This window comes from Balaenoptera musculus, chromosome 11 (assembly GCF_009873245.2).
Source record: "Balaenoptera musculus isolate JJ_BM4_2016_0621 chromosome 11, mBalMus1.pri.v3, whole genome shotgun sequence".
Taxonomy (NCBI): Eukaryota; Metazoa; Chordata; class Mammalia; order Artiodactyla; family Balaenopteridae; genus Balaenoptera; species Balaenoptera musculus.
In genome coordinates, this window is record NC_045795.1 from 89,561,429 (window position 1) to 89,574,457 (window position 13,029).

Genomic DNA, 13,029 nt, shown 5'->3' on the forward strand with positions numbered 1-13,029 from the left:
TCAATGACCCTTATTATCCCTGCACATTAAGATCTGACTGTGCTTTGATGGAGCAAAATAAACAAACAACAGAAAATACTGTTTGGCACACTCACATTAACAGCTGCCTGAACAACACATATTTGTATTGATCAGATATACCAGTGTTGGCACATGGTCTTAATGGTTTTCTCAAATTGGTAAGAGACAAGATTTGTGTCCTGGTCCCCAAAGTGGAGATTGAGCATGAAATATACTATGAGATTTTTGTTTTTGCAATTAAGAGAATTAGATACATAGCCATTTGAGTAAGAATCCAAAAGCTAAGTCAGTTCTTATCAACAACACATTTATTTGCAGGTGTGTTTTAATTCATAATCACTGGAGTATTAAATGTCTGTATTATTCAATATCTAATATATTATTTATATTTTCACCCATCCATGCTAAATTTTTCAGAATATAATTTGGCATTAATATTAAAAAGTGTGAGATTTGACTCTCAACTGATTTGAATCTCTACTCTTAGTGAGGCCTTGGGCACATCTTTTAACGTCCCCATGTCACTTTTATGAGGATTAAAGGACATAATGCACACAAGTATTGAGCATGTTGTAACACTGTAAGCTGTCAACAGAGCTGCTGTCATCTGCTGCTATGAACTAAACCCCTAATGAAATAAGTTACTTAAGTGTTCAATAGACTATGAAAACATATTCAACCTGTATTTATATCAAATTACAAAACAGCTTCAAGAAAAATGAGCAGTCCACCTACTCAACACTAAATGGCACTAAAGAATGGAACCAATCGTGGTTCCACCAATCCATTTCAGGAAAATATTCTTTGTGATGTATACACTCCTTTGACATTTAGGAAGGATTGCCAGTGAATCCCTTTATTGATTGAGTATACTGCTGTTATACACTGTTATGAACATGATAACTCATTTCCATACTTCTTACAGGAAAAGGAAAAAAAAAGTGATTGTACCTGGAAATTGCCAGAAAATGAAAGTGAATAAGAGTTAGGACACTTGACACAGGGGAAATATAACACTATAAAGCTATGGGCTGCCCAGATAATGTTAACTTCAAATTCAACTCCATTTTCTCTCTTCTCTTACTATTCACATTATAATACTTCCAGGTCAGTGTCCCTTTTCTGACTATACACCAGAAGGTGCCTTATAGAAGGGCACACCTGCTCTCTATAACAGCAAATGCAAACAGTGAGAGATGACCTGGAATCAATTTAGATTCCAAACGCAGTAACATAATCATGACCTCCCTTAAGTAAATCTACTATTTTTAAGCCTCTATATGTTATCAGTTTGTACCCCATCTTGGGATGTCATGTTTTATACATCCACTGTATGCCATAATTATTACCTTATTGTCTACAGAACTACATATTTAATTCAACAACATATTTAATTTGTTTCTGTTACAGAATTCAAGAATTTATTTCAACATCTCTATTGAACACAGTACTTGAATTAGTCAAGTTCTCCTGGGAAACAGAACCAACAGAATGTGTGTGTGTGTACCTGTGTGCATGTATGTGTATACAGAGAGACAGAGAGACAGAGAAAGACAGAGACAGAGAGAAAGACAGAGACAGAGACACAGAGAAAAACAGAGAGAGACAGAGAGAGAGAGAGACAGAGAGTGATATATTATAAGAAATTAGCATGTAATTTTGGAGGCTAAGAATTCCACACCCAAGAGAGCCAATGGTATAGTTCCAGTTTGAGTCTGGAAACCAGGAGATCCAATGGTGTAATTTTCATTCTGAGTCTGAATGCAAAGGCAGGAGAAAACCAATATCCCAGTTGGAAGATTTTCAGGCAAAGAGAAAGAATTCTTTCCTACTGAGCCTTTTATTTATTCAGGCTTTTAATGAATTGGATAAGACTCATCCAAATTGAAAAGGGTAACCTGCTTCACTCAGTCTACTGATTCAAATGCAGAAACACCCTCACAGACACACCCAGAATATTTGGGCACCTTCTGGCCCAGTCAAGTTGACTCATAAAATTAACCATCACAGCACTCTTTTTAATTATTTTAAATAATTCAGTTGTAATCCCCAAAACTTTTGAAATGAAGTTATGGAGACACTCTCCTCAGTTTATTCATCTGTAAAATGAGATGTTGTCCTTTAAAATCCTGTAATTCTATATGAAGCTGCACAGTGGTGTTATTTTTAGTGCAAAACAGGTTTTAATAACCTTTCACAACCCACACAACACTCTGCAAGGCTTTTCCAGCTTTTTTTTCTATATTTTCATTAGCCTAAATAATTGTGTTGAGCTTTCTTAATTGGACTTTACTAAAACAATAGATAAAATTGAGTATGTTTTCCAAACGGCAAAGAACCCTTAGAAGTTCTGGCCCATCTTGACCTAATTAAATTTACAAACTTTTGCACAGCAAAGGACACCATAAACAAAATGAAAAGACAACCTAGAGGATGGGAAAAAAATATTTGCAAACTATGCGACTGACAAGGGCTTAATTTCCAAAATATACAAACAGCTCATACAACTCAACAACAAAAAAACAAAAAACCCAATTGAAAATTGGGCAGAAGACCTCAATAGATATTTCTCCAAAGAAGAAATACAGATGGCCAAGAGGCACATGAAAAGATCCTCAACATTGCTAATTATTAGAAAAATGCAAATCAAAACTACAATGAGGTACCACCTCACACTGGTCAGAATGGCCATCATTAAAAAGTCTACAAAAACAAATGCTGGAGAGGGTGTGGAGAAAAGGGAACCTTCCTACACTGTTGGTGGGAATGTAAGTTGGTGCACCCACTGTGAAAAACAGTATGAAGGTTCCTGAGAAAACTAAACATAGAATTACCATATGATCCAGCAATCCTACTCCTGGGCATATATCCGACAAAACTATAATTCAAAATGATACATGCACCCCTATGCTCATAGCAGCACTATTCACAATGCCAAGACATGGAAACAACCTAAATGTCCATTGACAGATGAATGGATAAAGAAGATGTGGTACATATATACAATGGAATATTACTCAGCCATAAAAAAGAGTGAAATAATGCCATTTGCAGCAACGTGGATGCAACTAGAGATTATCACACTGACTGAAGTAAGACAGAAAGAGAAAGACCATATGATATCACTTATATGTGAAATCTAAAACATGACACAAATGAACCATCTATGAAACAGAAACAGAATCATAGACATAGAGAACAGATGGTTGCCAAGGAGGTCGGGGGTGGGAGAGGGATGGAGTGGACGATTCAGGTTAGCAGATGTAAACTTTTATATATAGAATGGATACACAAGGTCCTACAGTATAGCACAGAAAACTATATTCAATACCCTATGATAAACCATAATGGAAAAGAATATTTTAAAAATGAATGCATATATATGTATAACTGAATCACTTTGCTGTACTGCTGAAACTAACACAACATTGTAAGGCAACTATACATCAATTAAAAAAAAAAGGGCTTCCCTGGTGGTGCAGTGGTTGAGAATCCACCTGCCAATGCAGGGGACACCGGTTCAAGCCCTGGTCCAGGAAGATCCCACATGCTGCAGAGCAACTAAGGCCATGCGCCACAACTACTGAGCCTGCACTCTAGAGCCCGCGAGCCACAACTACTGAAGCCCATGCGCCTAGAGACCGTGCTCCGCAACAAGAGAAACCACCACAATGAGAAGCCCTCACACCATAACGAAGAGTAGCCCCAGAGTAGCCCCGCTCGCCGCAACTAGAGAAAAGCCCGCGCACAGCAACGAAGACCCAATGCAACCATAAATAAATAAATAAATAAATGTATTAAAAAAAAAAAAAAAAGTTCTGGCCCATCTTCATACTCCACTGAGAATTGCTGGAGTATTTCAGTGGTTCCCAAGGGCAAGGCTGTGATAAAGTTTCACTGTTCAGTGAAAAAATGAGAAAAATTCACACAGTGTAGTGAGATTTTAATAATAAATAATTTATGAAATATTTGGGAGATTATGACTTTTTTTGGCTTTTTGTGGTGAAATGTTCACTCTGATGAAATGAAGTTGTATATGAATACTAGCTGGCTTTATGTGTTCGGTTTTAAAATATCTTACTTGGTAAAAGAGTAGGTTACTTTCTATAAATCAAATCAATTTTTATTATTATTTAAGACTTTTATCTTCTGAGAAAATCAAAAGTCTGAAAATCACTGGTGTTCATGATATCTTTCAAAAATATTTCTTTTATCTCATTACCATCAAATTAGTAAGTTTGACTTGGTCCATCGACTAAAGTTTGTGTGCCAAGATCTTTATCTGTATCCCTTGAACACCAATGTTCTGAGTTCTATGTAATTAATTATTGTTTATGTACATAAACGTACTTACAGGTCTAGGAAATCTGGTCTACCTTTTAAAACAAGCTATTAAAATAATTAACAACAAAAAGAATATAAAAATCCTGTACTGTTTTATTATCTTAAAATGTGAAGACTATTTGCTTTCTACTTTTCTATACGAAAATTTCTTTTCTTTTATGAAATTACAAATAGTAGCTATTAGGCTTTCTTTCATGTCTTGACAAAGCAAAATAATTTTTACAAAAAGGCAAATTTGTCTCCCTCATTATTTTTAAAAGTTCTGTACTTCATAGTTCTTGGTACTGTCCTGGACAGAGAGAATGATGCTTGAAACACATATTTTGCTTTCTGGACTGATTTATACAGCCAACCGTTGGGGCAATTTGTTTTTCCTTAGTTTCCTCGAGAAAATAAGTATTTTTCTTTTATAAGCCTGGCTAAAATAATAAGCTAAACTGAACTCCAGATTTTGATGGGTAAATAATATATTCTTGAAAGGAATAAAATGAAGTAAAATTCTTGGAATACAGTAGTTTTTGAGAACATATCAGAAATGCCAAATTATTTTCCTATTTTTGAAAACATATACATTATAGTCTGTTAAGGCATATGTGAGGAGATACTTTTCTTTCCAAGGTAAACTCAGGAGAGAAACAAACATGGCGACTCTTTAAATAAAGGTAGTAAGTTGCAGCTCAATGAGAGAGAAAATAAATCCTGATGTAATAAAATGTTTTGCTCCCATCCCCATCAAAGACTAGGAAGTATGCTAGGCTGAAATCTTTGCAGGTTTCTCAGGTTACTCCTGGAAATGAACGCTGTACTGGGTAGGTACCTGTTCTTGGACAGTGATTAATTAATGTTCATAAATCACTTTGAAGATGGAACAGCACTTCATAAGTTCTAATGCTTTTTTTAGGATTTTTTTTCCCCAGAAGTATATTGACTTTTTGCAATGGCACTTTGAAAAAGCATGCATTAGTGATCGAGGCCAGGTCCATGCTTGGGGGAAAGCAGTAACTGGGAAGTATGAAAGGTAAACATTTTGAGACACCAACATTTTAGGTGAATTCATAATATCCTGCATCGACTAAATAATTTTAATTCAAACATGAGGTAATCTACATCTATTCATGACTGAGTTACCAGCTTGTGAAGTAAATGTCATAACATGAAAATTTGTTCCTGATATTTACTCATAACAAACCTCAAGTTTTCTCAAGGGCTTCAGATAGTAACAATAATGGGGTGTAGGCAACTTTTTTTTTTTTTGTAGGCAACTTTTATTACCTTTAAGTGCAGTAGTTATAAAATCTCCCAAACCAACTTTGAGCAGATAAATTTCAGCCTATTTTTGTTGACAGCAAAAAGTAATTGAATATATTACTGTCTTTCTAAATCAGATCATTTTCCTTATCTGTTTAAAAGTGAAAGTGTTGTCATCCTAAATTATTGTTATCTTTAGATTTGCAAACTCATACAGAGCTATTTTCATCCCTTTACATTCTTAGGGAGCAGAGCCTTTAGAAGTTTCTAAAAAAAGTCACTTAAATAAAAGGACATGGCTCAAGTTATTTTCAGCAATATTTGGAATCATTTAATATTTCAAGCTAGACGTTTGCATAAGTATGAGTTTTAACTGAAGACAATTTGAAGAACCTACAAGCAGTTGTCAATAGACAGACAGGAGAGAAATTAATATTCACTTCATAACAGTTGATAAGAATTAAGATACCGAATTTGTGTATCTGAAATTGATATTCTTCATCAGAAAACTTCTAATTCTTTACATCACATTACCTTATGTTGGGTTATGTTATGTTGTTATGTTATGTTTTATGTTACATTACAGTACAGTCATCTTTCAGTATTAACGGCGGATTGATCGGTTCTAGGATGCCCCTCAGATTCCAAAATCCACAAATACTCAAGTTCCTTACAATTGGCCCTCCATATCTGAGGATGCAGAACCTGGAGATAGGGAGGGCCGACTGTAACATCATAATTATATAATATCATAATTATATAATATTATTTATTATATCACATCATATCATATTATATTATTTCTTGCCTCACTCTTCTAGAAAATGAGTCGTGGAAGAGCTGGACGTTATCTTGTTATTCCTCCTTGCATCCATCACACCAAGAGAAATGTCTAAAATCCAGTAGTTACTAAAAAAATATATTCTGAATGAAAAAACAACCAAAAAGAAGCATACATTTCTGTGCATAAATTGTGTACGTAAATTGTTCAATAGACTCTCATTACCACTTCTCCAAAGTAGCGAAGTTTACCTTAAGAATGTTACCTTTCAGTAAGCCTTCCGTGTTAAAGTAGTATGATTTGGCAAGATGTATAACTAATGTAGCTCTGTCTGCACATAAAATATTTTAATTTTTTAACAAATATTCTAAAATAAAATTTTAAGGGCAAAACTTTTCATAGAAAATACCATGGAATTGTACAAAAGCTTCTTCTCCTTCCACTGTAAGATTTTTAATAGACAAAAGAATCAAAAGTTTGTCTGTATAAACACGACTCTCAGAATTGTAGAATCAAGCTCAGGAGTAACACCCGTGTGTGAAAAAGCCTATGGACCATTCCAAGGTCTAAGTTGTAACTATTTTCCCTGCAGTCAAATTAACTAAAGTCCATACACTTGATCAGATACTATAATGAAATGTAATCATCTTGTCATGCTGCAATATTAAATCCATATATTCAGCCAGGAGAGTATTTTTAGTTGGCAGATAATAACACAGTTATGACATCCTCTTCTAAGGTGCTACTTCCTTAGTCCACATTGTAAGATTCAGACAGTTTTGTTTCCAAAATCTCTGAATACCTGATGATTTACTGAAGTTTTCAGAAAAAAAAAAATTCCCTTGACATTAAAGAGGTTGCAAACATTCAGCCCAAGGTCAAACCCAGCCACAAACAGTTTAGATGTCATGAGTGTCTGTTTGTTCAAAGCCTGAAATAGTTATCAGTGTTTAGAACTCAGAAGATGTTATGTTAATCCAGCTTTCCATAGGTAATCCTGGACCTAACTTCCTGCATGATGCCAATTTAGTGAGCCACTGAATAGGGCCGTCCCTTTGAGAAACACTGCTTTTCCCTTCACCAAACTCCCCTCCCAGCTTCCATAATCCATATACTCACTGGTCCATCTTTAGGCATTTGAGTTTGACTCCTGTTATATGTGACAAAATGTACTTAGAAAATAATATATTTTGATGAAAGACCTTTGGACTAGTTATCCCTAGTTGGATACTCTTAAGCAAGATTCTTATTTGTTCTGAACTTCAGTTTCTACATCTGTTAAATGAAAATATCTTCTCCATATACATAATGGGGTTGTTCTAAGGAATACACAAAATAAAGGCTGGAAAGGGGTCTATAAATTTTGAAGAGTTTAACAATTTTAAGGGGCATTGATTGGCTAAGACTCTTTGAACTTACTGTTTTAGATGAAGTACAGGTACTACCAGAAAACGCCCATCATGGCTTTCAAATTAGGTTGTGAAAATAGCCTCTTTCTGTTTTATTTATGTTTATGTTATCTTAATTACATTAATTTCTAATTTTTACTCTATGTTTTTGAAAGCTTAGTAATAAATATCATTTTTATAGCATATTATATTACTTAAATGAACACTTCATTTTAGCTCTCATGTGAACTATGAGCATTTAATGTAAGAAAAATGAACATTTATATAAAATGAAAAGAAAAAGTTACAATTATGTCATCAATTTTTTAAAAAATATATCTTCCTGTTCACATTGATGTCAGAAACATTGCTGCTACTCATTGACTAGATCTGCATTTATAATCCACCAAATCATTTGAAAAACATTCATTGTTTATCATGTTCTATACATTGCACTTGGCTCTGCAAAAAAACAGTGAAGAGGAGAAATGTGCTACCAAGGTTGGGAGCAGGTATAAACCAACCAATTTCCCCCTACTCCACCCCACCCCAGCAAATAATAACAGTAATAATAATGATAATAATAATAATTACAAGTTGAGGTGAATGCTAAGAGGAAATAAGGAAGGGCCGTGATAGAGAATAAAACAAGGTCCAACAACTTATAAAAAGTTCCATTTACACTGAAACCTGAAAAAGAAATTTGCAAATGCCTTAAGGAGGGAAAGAGCTCAGTGTGTTATAGTGGCTCAAGGAAGGCCACTGAGGATGGGGCCGGAAGGGTGCAGTGCATGAATTTGCAGAGATAAGATGGAATGCCATTATCCTGGACTTTCAGGTCATGAGAAAGAATTTGGTTTTAAGTTTTAAACAGTATGCATGTTTTAAGAAGATTACTCTGGCTACTATGTAGTAAATGGATCGTCAGGAGTCAAGAGTAGAACCAGAGGTTCTAACAGTAGCCTCGGTGATGGATAATAGTGGTGCAGATTGAGTTGGTAGTTGGGGATGGACTTGCCAAGAACTATCAGTTGGCAGGCTATAACCAGGTAAGAGATTTGGGTTTTGCTGCTGTTATTTTATCAGATGGAGAAGACTAGGGAAGGAGCACACCTAGGAATACAGAGGTTAGGGAGAAATCAAGATTTCTTTTTTGGGCTTGGTAAGTTAGAGATACCTATGACACATCTGGGTGGAAATGTCAATGGAGCACATCACTGAAATTAGGGTCAAGGAGATCCGGGTTTCCCCAGGGTTCCAGCTCTTTCATTAACAGGCAGTAGTGAGCCTTGACCTCTGAGGTTACTTTTGAAGTGGGCTACTTCGCTTCTTGAGTCTCACATTTTCCTTCTTTATAATGTACTGCTGTGTCTAGGGAAATTCTTAAATCATTTAGTAGTACTCAAATAGTATAAATGATACATAATTGCTGTTTTGTAACAAGAACCCTAAACCCTGAAAGGTGCTGAGTCAACCATTCAAACAGGTATATTCAGATTACCACCTTGACTTTACTAAGCTTAAATTTCTTTTTTACCCTTAAAATGCTGAGAAGAGATGTTAACTGTAATTCAAAATTAACCAGAGAACTGCATTTGCAGAATACTTTGAGATCGATTACTGATTGAAACATAAAAGATTCTTTGGGTTTAACCAAATTCCAAAATGAGAAATCAACAGATCTTCTAGTTTGTTTTTTTTTCCTGACTTCATTCCATAAAAGAGTTATCAAACTCTGAATTACTAAGTTTAGGGTAACAAAATGGTTTGCTATTCTGTGACATTTTTCTTTTTTTCCTTTAGACCTTTAGTTATGCTCCATTCTCTGCATGGAATACCTTCCTCCCTTTGACTGCCTGGGGAAGAGCATCTTCAGTAACTAACCCTATTGCCAGACACTGACACCTTGGAGAGTTCCCAGCCTATTCCACCCTCCTCCTCAGACTGTGCATGCCCTTCTGCAGTCCCTTGAGCTCCCTGCATACATCTCTATCACAACATTTGGCACTTCATTTTTCAACTGTTGGTTTACTTGAGGACTATGAATTCTCCTGTACTTAACTATTATGCTGAGCACAAGGAAGACAAGAGGCAGGGAAGAAATGAAGGAAGTATTGCTTTTTTTAAAAAAAGAACCGGTCTGAATGTATTTTGCCAGCTATATATTTTAGAACAAAAAGAATCTAAATGTAAGAATATGGAATGATAATATTAAATACTCTAGTTTGCCAGCAAAAGTTTTTTTCTAATGTTTATAAAAGGAGTATCTTGAAATAGGAAGGAAAAAAAGCCTATTATCAACATGAATCTTTTATTAGTTCATCTTAGACATGCTGAAGAACAAACATTTTAAAGATATCATGACAAGTAACTCTACATGAATTATTTTCTGGAATTTGAATTTAAGACCACGTTGTTAGATTTATGACAATTAAACAAGCAGGCCTTTTCTGTAAACTTACATTTTAAGGAAAACAAAATCCCAGCACTATTGCCTCTTTTGTCCAGAAGACAGGTTAACATCCAAAGGTAAAATGATTTGGACATGTTCATTGCCAAGATCAATGTTTAATTTATTCTTTTAAATTGATTCCTCTTTACTCTTTAAACCCACCTACAGTCTTGGCAGTCAGCACCCCCAGAATTATAGAGTTAGGTGAGCTCTTAGTGGAAGAAAATTCTAGCCATTCCCAAACTGTAGTCTCCCGATAGGATGAAGTATGACGCTTTCAAGGTACAGACATTCACTAGTTGATGAATAAATTATATTGTTCTAGGAAGTCTGTCATTTGGTTGTTTAGACATACGTTCACTTTTCTTCATAGAAATATTGCTGAAGATGGTCCCCTCTACAGCCCACAAAAGCCTATTACTTCATGATGGGTTGACAGTCTAACATTTGGTGGTACTCAAAAACCCAATCTTAAAATGAAACCATGATTTTCTGAGAAAGCACGTTTAGAATTCTGATGTGGCTTATGGGAAACATATCTTCCTCCTCCCATATTTGCAACTTCATGGTGGGAAGAGGAGCGTCAGGACCACCACATGACATGGTATCTCTCATGGTGTAGGCAGAAGCCCCAGTAAAACAAGAAGGGAAGAGTAGAAACAGAAGATCCTACTGCAGGAATTAAAATGACTGTAGGTAAACAGCTTTCCCTCAGTGAAATCCCCTTTATCAGATAAACACTTTTCTACCATATACTGTTTTTCCACTCTTGTCAGACATTTTCCTTCCTTATTTCCTTCTGCTATTTATCTCCAGTTTTAATAACCTCTTCAAACTCATCTGTTACTATTCTAGCCTTTCATTTTTAGTGTTCTAGCAGAATAGACCTTCATTTCCCCTTCACCCATGAGCTGTACCTCCATCTCACCACAGGACCTTTGCATATGCTATTATCGCTTCCTGGAGTTTCCCTTTGCCCTCGCTCATCTACCCTTGCTCCTTTCATCTACTTAATTTCTATTAACTCTGATTAGGTAAACCCACCCTCTTATATTCTTCCATTGTAGCAATGTCATTCATTCCTAACACTCAGCATAGCTACAGTTTTGTGGGTTTTTTTTACATTTATTTGTGTTATTTTCAATAAATTCCTATACTTTCCAATAAACTGCAAGATCCATGAGGATAGGGACCTTGTTTTTGGTTGATCAACATATCGCCAGTACCTAACACGGTGCTGGCACTTGGGAAGCTCTCAATAAATGGGATTTATTTAGAAACAAATAAGCAACAAATAATAAATTTGAATAAATATCTAATAAAATAAGCACACATTATTTAATCACAAAAGATGGAGTTAATCATTGAGTTAATGACCATTACTTATATCTTTCCTGAAAGACTGTTCTGTTCTTAGAACCCAGCTTAGACCTTTTCTGCTAGGCTACTTATTCCTCAAAACAAGTAGACAGTTCTCAGATTTCATCATCTTTTTTATGGAACAGAAAATAATGTGAAATTAGAGAAGCTTTTATTAAATTATATTTGTAATGCCTATTTTATCTCACATCTACCTACATTTAAAAAAAATCAACCTAGTGGAAAAAAGGTGACAATATGTGACATGCATAACTCTACCATTCCATAACCAAGACAATCCTTCCTGCTGACCTTCAGAATTCTTTTAAATACAATGCCACTATGACTAGGCATTGTCATAGTTGCCACTAAGGTAACTATGAATAATTTTTTTTTTTTTTGGTATCATGAGATGAAATTGACTTGCAATTTCTCAAAAAAGTAAAGAAAAAAAGTCTCTTTCTTCCGTGACCAGCAAGACAAACTTTTTTGGGGAATTACAATAAGAAGAACACACTTTCTAGTTACCCACATTGCTTTGGCTCCAACCATATATTAAGAACAGCTTTACATTTTTTCTATAAATTTGTCATAAAGCGTTTTTACAAAATATATATTCAGTTTAATCTCTTTCTTCTCACAATGTATACCAGACATTTTCTCAGTTATCTCAGATCTCTTAAACATGAATCCTGACATGTGGGCTCCATCATTTAGATGATAGGATATCTCAGAACGGTCAGTATGGTAGGGAGAATAATGCTTCCTCCCTCCAAGGATGTCCAAGTCCTAATCCCCAGAACCTGTGAAATGTACCAAACATGACAAAAAGGGCTTTAAAGATGTGTTTAAATTAAGGACATTACGGCAAGGGGAGATTAACTTGGATTATCTAGATGGGCTCAATATAATCAAAAGGATCCTTATAGGTGGAAGCTAGAGGCAGAAGGAGAATCAGATTCGAAGTGATTTGATGTAAGAAAAACTAGATGGGCCATGTCTGGCTTTGACGATGGAAACGGCCACAATCTAACAGATGCAGGCAGCCTCTAGAAGCTGGGAAGGCAAGAAAACAATTTTCCTCCAGAGCCTCCAGAAGGAATGCAGCTCTGCCAAAACCTTGATTTTAGTCCACTGAGATCTATTTTGTGTTTTTGTAAGTCACTAAGTTTGTGGTACAGCAGTAATAGGAAGCAAATACAGTGAGTTTAAGAAACTTGCCAAGTTCATACAGTGAATGGAGAGTCAGAAATAAAACCCACACAGCCTGACAAGAAAACCCATTTTAGGGACTTCCCTGGTGGTGCAGTGGTTAAGACTCTGCCTGCCAGTGCAGGGAACATGGGTTTGATCCCTGGTCCGGGAAGATCCCACATGCTTCGGAGTAACTAAGTCCGTGCACCACAACTACTGAGCCTGCGTGCCATAACTACTGA